The sequence below is a fragment of the Phyllobates terribilis genome, unplaced genomic scaffold (assembly GCF_046119375.1).
Source record: "Phyllobates terribilis strain yellow unplaced genomic scaffold, ASM4611937v1 Scaffold_2__4_contigs__length_985480577, whole genome shotgun sequence".
Classification (NCBI taxonomy): Eukaryota; Metazoa; Chordata; class Amphibia; order Anura; family Dendrobatidae; genus Phyllobates; species Phyllobates terribilis.
Genome location: NW_027362762.1, coordinates 387,101,812 through 387,113,453, shown reverse-complemented (window position 1 = coordinate 387,113,453; position 11,642 = coordinate 387,101,812).

Genomic DNA, 11,642 nt, shown 5'->3' with positions numbered 1-11,642 from the left:
CCAGCAATTTTTTTGAGCGTGTCAAATATTACACTACATTTAAAGTATTGCAGTTGTGGGTTCAAACCTATTCACAGTTGGTCACTGACAAATAGCATATCTGTGAACAATTTTGTCAGAGTATTACGCCACTTTTACGGACTGAAAAAAACATACAAAAAACAAGCTAAAATAGAAAAAATGTTTAGAAACATTCTTTCCAGGGTAATGACTTGTATATAAGGCCAAAGAAATCCCCCCCAAAAAAGTTAGGGACTGTAGAAGACATTTATGCGACCAGAATGAATACTCATCTGGAACTGATGATACCACCTAGCAGCACCTGTCCCTATTGTAAATGCATCAAACAGCGTTATCGATAGGGATTAGAATATATTTTCAATTTTTTTTGGCCAGCACCAGCAGCACGCAGTATAAGGCAATAATACCTAGCTGGATTGGTGTAATACGTTATCCATACTGGATATTCTATAATATACAATCTATTTGAATTGTTCTTCCCATTATTAAGGAGTGTGTCTCCTATACTGTTATTGCATATGCAGCAATTTCAAGGGCTGACAAAAATTAGGACGCACTCCAATACACATTTGAGGAGACGTAAAAAATAAATAAATAAAAACACAGTAGGATCTTTCTTTAGTATAAAAAACAGACTCGCCAATGTAACCTCAATGTAATCACATTGTTCAGCTCCTGCACCACCTCCTCTTGTTTGGCCTCCATCTCCGAAATGACCTCATCATTCACAAGCTGTAAGCACTGCAGCACTGCCTTGGCCAAGCGGCAACAGGCTGTACTAAAGATAATATGCTTAGGTGACAAACCGCACACTGCTGCAGAGTTGTTGAAAGCTTTAACACAACAGGCAGATCTGTGGCTCTCACCGCTGAACATACAGCCAGGCATGGTCGTGTGTGACAATGGTCGGAACCTAGTGGTGGAGAAATGACAGCCAGAGTAGATACGGTTTGCATATATGCCAGTCCTTTCATCCGACCTAAAGAATATGGCTGTGGTGAAGTACAACTCTCTCCGAGAAGCAGCCCTGGCTAAGAAAAGTCTGTGTGAAGGTTCCCGGACACTCTATGGTTGCTTTTTTACTGTGGATTGGACGTGCTTATGCATGGTATTTCTCACACCGCATTGCAGATCAGGTCATTGCCCAACTCTGTAGTCATGAAATTCAAGATGCAAAGAAAGATCTTTGTGTGTCAAGGCACGACTGAGAAGTGTGAGATGATGTTGGACAGGCTAACATTCCTTATGCAACAAGCTGCATTAGAGGACTTCCTGGGAGAAATAACAGCCGGAGTAGATACGGTTTCCCTCTATGCCAGTCCTTTCACCGAGCTAAAGAATATGGCTGTGGTGAAATACAACTCTCACAGTGTCAGACTGAAGAACATTGGGGGCCCACCAGAGGATTTGATTCTAAGGGCCCACCTTTCTCCCCTGCTCAAGAGCTCCATAGCAGCTGCAAAGTTTGCGCTATGTTGAACTCTCCTGATGGAGACGCCAGGGCCCACCGTGGGATTCTCTGTTGGGCCCGTCCAACCCTGCCGAGAAGCAGCCCTGGCTAAGAAAAGTCTGTGGGAAGGTTCCCAGACACTCTATGGCTGCTTTATTACTGTGGACTGCCTCCAGCAATCTATAAGATCCCTTCACTGGCTCCCCATTGCCCAGCGTATCCAGTTCAAACTACTAACACTGACCTACAAAGCCATCCATAACTTTTCTCCTCAGTACATCTCTGAACTAATCTCTCCCGATATATTCCCTTACGTAATCTCCGGTCTAACATGCTGGAGAAATTTGCACCTACTGCCACTCAGTATCTTCAGCTCCTGAATGCATGCGCCGCCTTCTAGTCGGCATTGGACAGATTGAAGCACGTGATCTCTTAGCCCGACATAAAAGAGTGATTGGCTGAGCCTGTAGCCACGCCCCCTTGAGGAAGCTAGTGCGAAATGCGCATTGGGGCCAGGGGTCACGTGGTAAGTGGGTCCTAACAGCCTTCCTGACTGGTAATAGCATGATTCAACACTGCTAACACCACAAAATGAGATATTCTTGCTTGATTCAGTGAGGTGACACTAACTGGGGTCTGAGATTTCAGCACAGGGTAACTGTGTACTGGGCACATGAGCATTGATAGTCTGCAGCCTGTATTTATGATTGCACCTGAGGCATAGACTGAGATATATATACACATAATGGTGTGCTGTTAAACTGTGACTTGTGTTTTCTCTGCTCTGTTTGCTACCTCCCGTGGAGAGGGGAAGATAAAGCCCTTCTGATTACTAAAAAGACTGGTGTTAAACTGTTTACTGCAATGTGATTTAACTGATGTTAATACCACTCAGGATATATATTTGTAAACCTGCAAACCACCCCAATTGATCGGTTCATTATTTACTATGGCTCACTGTCTGCTAAATAATTGTTTTTAATTGTTTGTCAGCATATATGTAAAATAAATGGATTTATACTTTTTCATAAAAATTGCTGCATGTGTAATTACTCTGTCTCTCTAAGTAAAATGCCACTCAGTATCTTCAGCTCCTTTGTGAGAAGCTAATATATTTGGGCAGCCTCTCAGTCTACCAAATATAATTCCTGAGAAGGAAATTGTGGATGGCTTCGCAACTGGTACTGAGGGCACTGCTAATACCATAGCATCGTGCCATAGTTCACTGGAAATATTCCAGGCTGGTTGGAGCCAAGCTGATTCCCACAGAAAAGTACCAGCAGCAAGCTCAGGAGATGGTGGCCTCTATCATCATCACGACCTGCAAGGTTTGCACTATGAACTCTCCTGAAGAAGCCAGGGCCCACCGGAGGGGTATCCGGTTCTCTGGTTGGCCCGTCCAACCCTGCCGAGAAGCAGCCCTGGCTAAGAAAAGTCTGTGGGAAGGTTCCCGGACACTCTATGGATGCTTTATTACTGTGGACTGTCTCCAGCAGTCTATAAGATTGCAATCTATAAGATCCCTTCACTGGCTCCCCATTGCCCAGAGACTCCAGTTCAAAACCCTAACCATGACATGCAAAGCCACCCACAACCTGTCTCCTCCATATATCTGTGACCTAGTCTCCCAGTACATACCTGCATGCAACTTCTGATCCTCACAAGATCCCCTTTTCCCACAATCGCATACAAGATTTCTCCCGTGCATCCCCCCTACTCTTGAACTCTGTACCCCAACATATCAGACTCTCACCTTTAAAAGGAAGCTGAATACCCACCTCTTCCGACAAGCCTACAACCTGTAGTAACCCTCGTTCTACCATAACGCTACACGACCAGCTGTACCTTCACCTATTGTATCCTCATTCCTCACCCATCCCTTATAGACTGTTTGTGCGCCCTCATGGGCAGGGTCCTCTCTCCTCTTGTACCAGTCGGTGACCTCTTTTCACATGTAAAGCGCCATGGAATAAATGGTACAATAATAATTATACTACTTGTACTCTGGGTCAATTGATGGCACTTTCCTGGTGACTGCCCCTAAATTTATGTGTTTTGGCAGCTTTTGGTCCCGTTTGAAGGTGTTGTGTATGCGTTTGGTTTTGGTTCCCATTGAATCCAATGGCGTTCGACAATTACATTGTTGAATATTGCAAAAATGGCAATCGTAATCCAAAACGAATATTGAAATATTTGCTCGTCTGTAATCAGAAACACCCTTAAAAAAGTATGTGGGCATGGCATGATGGTCACCCTGGTGATATAGTGGTGGAGGATGCGGAGAAGGAGGGGAGCGATATAAAATAGAACAATTCCTGAAGCGTATACCCATGTCTGGGTGTGAAGGGGTGCATGGGAATAGACCCAAAATAACCACTGGATTTGAGTTTATGTTTGATGCTGTCATCTGGTGGTGTTGAGAAGTCTGGCCCAATCCAGCCCTTGTTCATTTTGATAAGTCAGCCTGTCAGCACTTTCAGTTGACAGGCGAATGAGCTGATCAGTTATAATGCCCCCCGGTGGCACTAAAAACCATCTCTGACAAAACGCAAGCTGACAGGACCTCCAAGAGACAGTTCATGCCATGTGTCCAGCTTGGATACCCAACAGTTATAAGGCACAGAGAGGAATCATGGAGGATGCTGGTACGGTCACCAAGATAGTCCCTCAGCATCTACCAAAACGTTTCCCTCCTTGTCAGACTACCCTGTGTATCAGGACCTGGGCGCTGGGAGGGTCTGAGAAAACTGTCACAGACCTTTGACAGCGTTCCCCTGTCTCTGCCGCATATGGTTTGTGTCTCCCTCGCTTGTACTCATGGTTGTCCAAAGAACGGTCTGTGACTTCTGCCGCCAGCAGTGTCAGATGGGAATTATTTTTTTTTTTTTTAGAATTCTTCAACAAGAGCCTGAAATTAATATCTCCAAAAATTAACTTTTTCGGTTTCCTCCCTCTACTAACCTACATATACCTGACTTTTAGTAACCTACCTTTCCTTTACCTGACTTTTACTAACCTACCGATACCTGACTTTGCAATTTAATTTAGGTGGTGACCACCATAACTCCCACTAGGCACGCCTGCTGTCTTGGAGTCATATTTGACACACAACTTTCCTTTATTCAGCGTTGAAAATCACTCACTTGCTCATGTCACTTGCACCTTAAAAACAGCTCCAGAATTCTACCTTTTCTCATCTAAAAGGCAACATTTCAAGTGCAAGCAGTAGTCCAGAAATGTGGCAGTTTACTATTGCGGCCTGTGGGTGGGTGGGTGGTGGGCTGCATACTTGCGCTTGCATTCCAAGTAACACAAAGCTAAGGAGATGGATGATCCATCATGAATAATTTGCTCATTGTGTAGGAGACCGACCACTGCTGCTGTCTACCTTGTGAACATTGTTGTCTTCAAATTTGATTGATCCAGGGCCCTCAATCCTCTGCGTCAGGAAGACGTAGTTCATCCCAGCGTCCCACTGGGTCCCTGCTTCCACAATATTAACCCAGTGAAATACGTCAGTGAGATGTACCGTCCCTGGCCACATTCACTTGTCCACGTGTTTGTGGTTAGGCGGTCCTTGCCACTAAATGCACTGGGGAAGGCACAGGTAATGTTCTGGGACCCGTGCTTGTTGAAGGCAGAGACGACTCCGGGAGAAATAGTGGCGGCTATGTCACACTATAGGACTTTCACTTTTTGCAGTCTGATCGCTTATACAGTAGAGGAATGCAGGAGCTCAAAACTACATTCAAGAAGCTTATTAACCCTTCACGTGCTTCACAGGAACGAAGCAACCCGGAAGGAAAAAAATGAACATTTTACTTTTTTCACAAAAATTTTACTTCAGGCCCAATTTTTTTTTATTTTCACAAGGGTAATGAGAAAATAGACCACAAAATTTGTTGTGCTATTTCTCCTGAGCACGCTGATACCCCATATGTGGAGGAAAACCACTGTTTGGGCACATGGCAGGGCATGGAAAGGAGGGAGCACTGTGACTTTTTGAACGCAAAATTAGCTGGAATGGAAAGCAGATGCCATGTTGGGTTTGGAAAGCCTCTGACTTAAACAGTGGAAAACCCCCATCGGTGACCCCATTTTGGAAACTACATTCCTCAAGGATTTTATCTAGGGGTATAGTGAGCATTTTTAACTCAAAGGTACGACACAGAATTTGATAACATTAGGTCGTCATATTGAAAAAGTTCATTTTTTTTCCACAAAAATGTTGCTTTTGCCCCAAATTTCTCACTTTTGCAAGAGGTAACACCGAAAAGTGGACCCCGCAGTTTGATACCCACTTTCTTCCGAGCGCAGCGATACCCCACATGCAGTCAAAAAGTTCTGTTTGGACAAACGGCAGGGCTCAGAGCGGAAGGAGCAATATTTGAATTTTGGAACATAAATTTGGCTGAAAGAGACCTTAGGGGAAGTTTTCTAGACCCCTAAGGTGCCTAAAGAGCAGAAACCCCCCACAACTGACCCCATTTTTGAAACTACACCCCTCAAGGATTTTATCCAGTGGTATAATGAGGATTTCAAACCCAAAGGTACTACACATTTGATAGCATTAGGTTGTCATATTGAATACTTTGTCATTATTGTTGACCGCAAGTGCTGCTCAATTTTGCATCTGGTGCTCGGGTATGCACAGACTATCCCGGGTGCTCGATTAACATGCTTGCGTCTCCGCCCCACATGTTTCGCGGCTGTCAGATAGCCATGTTTTTTGGGTGTCTAACAACCGCAAAACATGTGGGGCGAGGACTCGAGCATCTCACTCTAGCACCCGATGCAAACTTGAGTAGTACGCATTTGCGCTCAACACTGGTCGCCATAGCGTCATTTTTAAAAAAAAAACTTTTGAAAAAAACAAAACAATCCTAACCCTAAAATAACCCTACCCTTAACACAACTCTAAGCCTAGCCCTAAGGCTGTGTGCCCACGATGCGTTTTTTAAGCGTTTCCGCAGCAGCAATTCCGCTGCAGAAACGCTTAAAAAGCGCTTGGTAGAAGGTCTGCCATGTTCCCCAATGATAATCCGCATGTGCTGTGCACATGCTGCGGAAATTTCCGCTGTAGATTATCATTGCGGAAAAATACGCAGCACTACCAATTATTTTGCGGAAGCGCTGCGTTTTCGCCACCATTGACTTGTATTGGAACGCATGTAATCCGCATCACTGGAGCTGTACATGCGGATTACATGCGTTTCAATGTGCGGATGGTACCAGAGTCTGGAGAAGAGGAGGCTCTCCTCCAGACCCGGGTACCATAGTACCTGTAAAAAAAAAAAAAAAAAATAAAAAATATTATACTTACCTTCTGATGGCCCCCTGTGTGATTGTCTTGGCTTGCTGGCAGATCGCGGTGGACTCAAGACGTCATTTAGTCATGTGTCGGCAGGTCCTTCAGTGTACCGCGAGCTGCCGGCAAGCCGCGACGCATCGAATAAAGACTCCGGGGGCCATCAGAAGGTAAGTATATATTTATTTTTTACCATTCTTTCGGTCATACTATATAAATCCATGCCGGCTGCATGGATTTATATAGTGTGACCAAGTAGTCAAGCACTTTTCAAGTGATGCTAAAATCGCTTGGAAAGCGCTTGTTAACCCGCATGCGGAAATGCATGTGAACAACGCATCACATCCGCATGTCCCTGACAGGAAAAACGCATGTACAATCCGCATGCGTTTTTTCTGCCAGGGAGATGCAGAAACGCTCAGGAAAAATCCGGAGCATTTCTGCATCGTGGGCACATAGCCTTACACAACCCTAACTGCAAAAAATAAAAAAAAATATTTTTAATAATAGTTTTTATATGACAAAGGGGGAATTTATTAACTAATTAATGGCTTTTGATCACTGTGATATCACAGTTATCAATAGAACCAATAGAAAACATGATCTGCTGTTGCTGGGTACCTTCGGTAACTGAAACCACGGAGATTTTCCAATGCTGAGGTGCGCTATACACTTATTTCTCTGCATCGTTAAAAAGCGGCACTGAGGAATAAGTACCCTTAACTGCTGCTGTTAAAAGTCATATCGGCGGTTGTTAAGGGGTTAAAGGAAGATATAGATTAAATATTATATGTCAAAGGTTTAACAGATATGTCTACCTCAACAACTTTAGTGCAAGCTAATTGTATTTGATGACAGCCAAACTGGGTAAAATCGTGCCCGAGTTGAAGATATTGAAAAATTGCAACATTAATTGGTCATAGCAAGATTTCAGAGAGTCAAAGGTTTGATGGCAGATGAGTTAACACATATTTTCCCCCAATAGTACAAACCAACTCTTGCCCAGAATATATCTGAGGGGTGATCTAGCCTATGGGGCAGATGGATGATGTTCCACAGGTTAATATGAGGGACGATAACAGTGATAACCCAAATTTCTCACTTTTGCAAGAGGTAACACTGAAAAGTGGACCCCACAGTTTGATACCCACCTTCATGGTTCTAACCATCTCCTATGCCTGAGCCAACACTTAAAGTAGCTAAAGTTTAGAGTGAGACAGTAATCGCACTGACCCGAAGAATAAAGTAGTCTAGTCACTTATACCGCATGAGGAACAGCATAAAAAATAAAACCAATTCTTCACCTGCTGTTGATTTGTTCATTCTGCCTCCCAAAGATCGCAGTAAGGCTCTAAGCTGAGCTCTTACACCGGGGTTTCCGTGTAAATCTCTGAAATACATGATTCAGGCGGAACTCCCAGAGGAAGATTCCCTATAGTGAGGAGGATGGGGAAACTGTGGATGCCGTCTGACCTGTGATTCGGTGTGTCAGTGTCTTTTTAGGTGTGCATAAAAGTGCGGTCCGCCGTTTTGTGCATCTCTGGGAAAAAAAAGGACACCATCGAACATAGGCCAGATGGAGTCCAGTGTAATTCTGCTGCCTCATTATAGAGAATGGATCCTTCGGGGGTTTCATCTGAATCACGTCACTCGTAGATTTAGATGGAAACCCCGATATAGGTGCTCAGCGTAAAGTGCAGGATAAATATGATCCAAAATGTTATGTAAAATGTTCCAAATAAAAGCTTCAAATCAATCCACAAAAAAACAAAACAAATCCCCACTCAGGTCCGTCATCTGTCAATGGAAATATAAAGGGCTTCCATGTTACTGGCAGTACAAAGGCTCTGGAAAAGCACTATGGCTCCTTGTCCCCTAAAAGAAATCCAACAAATTCTGTGCTCCCAAATCCAAATGCCCCTTCCCTCCTGAACCACATTTAGCATCCACATGTTTGGCATTTCGGTAGCGATCTGAGCCTGCCTAATTTACGGGTGCATGTCTCCAGAAGCATGAGCTGGTCACTACAACGTACTGATCACCAGGGCTGTGGATTCAGAGTTGTGTAGTCGGTGTCCATTTTGGTGGAGTCTGTATAAAATGGACCGACTCCTAAAATATATAATAAATTTGGTTCTGTAGCGCAATGCAGGATGTGCTGTAAATTTTTTCATAAGAATTTGGGAAAGTTATGAAATGTCCTATAAATGTCTGTTCTATTCCTGATCTAAGGATCAAAGCTTTCAGTTGAGATGAATCTGTGATGCACTTTATGTACATGCTCAGTAGAAAGGCAATGCTGTGGAGTCGGAGTTGGAGTTGGAGTCAGGGAAATTGAGGAGACGGTGGTTTGGCTTACGGACTCCACAGCCCTGCTGGTCACTACAACATGCTGTGGACTACCACAGCAGTTTGCAATTTTCACTCAGCAACATACACTGCTACTTGTTTCTGGAGAACATCCATGGAGTCAAAATAGTCACTACACCTGTAAAGACATTCCCAAAGGGGTAGAATGTACAAAATAGGGTTACTTGAGGGTAGTATTCTGCTCTTCTAGCACGTAGGGGCTTTGTATATGGAGTCCGCAAACTATTCTAGGAAAATCTGCTCTCCGGGAGGCAACTAGCGCTCCGTCCCTCCGGCGTCTCGCCATATGGCTAAGCAGTACTGTACAGCCACATATGAGGTATGTCTACATTCATCATAAATTGTGGGACAAATTTTTACCCATTTCCCAGTGAGAAAATGTAAAATAGGGGGCTAAAACAAAATTTTGGTGGTAAAAATGTAATTATCTTTTCTTCACTGCTCAATGGTATAAAATTCTGTGACATACCTGTGGTGTCAATATGATCACTGCCCCCTAAATGAATTCATTGAGAGGTGGTTTGTAAAATGGGGCGACTTATGGGGGAATTCTGCTGTTCTGGCACCTCAGGGTCTCTGCCAATGTGACATGGCACACTCAAATCAGTCCAGCAAAATCTGAACTCCAATATGGCGCTCCTTCCTTTCTGAGCTTTGCACTGTGCCTCAAAAGTAGATTTCCCCCACAATTGGGGTATCTTTACTCAAGAGAAATTGCACAACATGATTTGGGGCTCATCTTCTCCTGTTACCCTTGTGAAAAAAAAAAATTGTGATTAAACATTTTTGTGGGAAAAATGTGATTTTTTTTTTTTGCTTTTCACAGCTCTATGTTATAAACTTCTGTGAAGCACCTGGGGGTTCAAGGTGCTAGCCACAGATCTAGATAAGTTTCTTGAGTGGTCTAGTTTCCAAAATGGTGTCACTTGTGGGAGTTTTCCACTGTTTAGGTACATCAGGGGCTCTCCAAATTTGCATCTGCAAATTATTCTAGCAAATCTTACATTCAAAAAGTGAAATGGTGCTCCTTCCCTTCCGAGCCCTGCTTTGAACCCAAACAGTGGTTTTCCCCCACATATGGAGTATCGGCATGCTCAGAAGAAATTGCACAACAAATTTTGGGGTCTATTTTTTTCCTGTTACCCTTGCGAAAATAATGGTCTAAAGTAACATTTTTGTTAAAGTTAAATTGTTATTTTTTTCCTTCTACATTTCACAAATAAACGCAAGTCATATTGAAGAAATTTTACCACTACCATGAAGTACAATATGTCACGAAAAAAAACAAATCTCAGACTCAGTGGGATCTGTTGAAGCGTTCCAGAGTTATTACCTCAAAGTAACACTGGTCAGAATTGTAAAATTTGGCTTGGTCATTAAGGTCAAAATTGGCTCGGTCACTAAAGGATTAAACCCTTTGCAACTGCCCTGGTTAAGTAAAGGGGAGACTTACCGGAGCTTGAGGATGGGGCCTGGAGAGAACTGCTGTGTCTTCGGGGGTGAGCTCAAAAGCTATTCCTATACATATAGAAGAGTTTACTACACCCCCACTAGATTGCAGAAAGTTGGCATCTCGGATTCAGATCCTTGCTTTCGATGAGGAATATCTCAAGGGACTTTAATGCATTTTTAACCATGACTGACGTGTTTCTGGTGCATCAAACACCTTTAGTGTTTTTTATTGTACAAATAAAAAATACTAAAGTCCATGGAGCTGGATCTCTCCTCTTTGCTTCCAGTTTCCAGTGTTTTGGCAGTAACAGTATCCGTGCTCCAGGCAGGATTGGATTCAGGCATTACTGGTGAGCTGAATTTTGTTTCTTTACTTTTATACATACCGTTTGGTGAAAGTTTGGGATAGGACCATTGTTGTCGGAGATGGTCCACTTCATGCATACCCATTGTGAGTTCCCTAGTGTGGTCTCTCCACACATGTCTCTCAGGTGATTTGATCCAGGATTCCTACAAACGAGTCTTCTTTCAAATTCTTCTATGCTTTGCCAGCAAAGTGATCATAAAGAGTTGGAGATCGACAAATAGTCCTCCGATGTGTCATTGTAGTGTGTGTATTACAGCATGTCCAGAATCTCAGTTGTCAGCAGTGAGAGCAGGCGGTCACGTGACAACAAGCATGTGATATGAATACTTCTGGCCACATTGCGTGTAGATGTGCGTGTGCTTGCTCAATTCAATTGCACTGAGCGAGCCTACAAATGCCTAGCCAGAATGTGGCGGGAAGTATGCATATCGCATAATTGTGGTTATGTGACCATTTTCTCTCTCTGCCAACACCGGAGAATCCTGGCAAACTGTGGTGGGCATGCTCTAAGGATTCAGAGGTCTGCAGTCACAGACTGCAGTCTTTCACCAGTGACTGCAGACTTCAATAGAAAACTGGCCAACCCCTTTAATCTAGTTAATATATCCTGTTCTACACAGTACTTTACATGTCCAAACAAATTTGAAAGGGCCTGATCACTCTGGTTGGAGTCT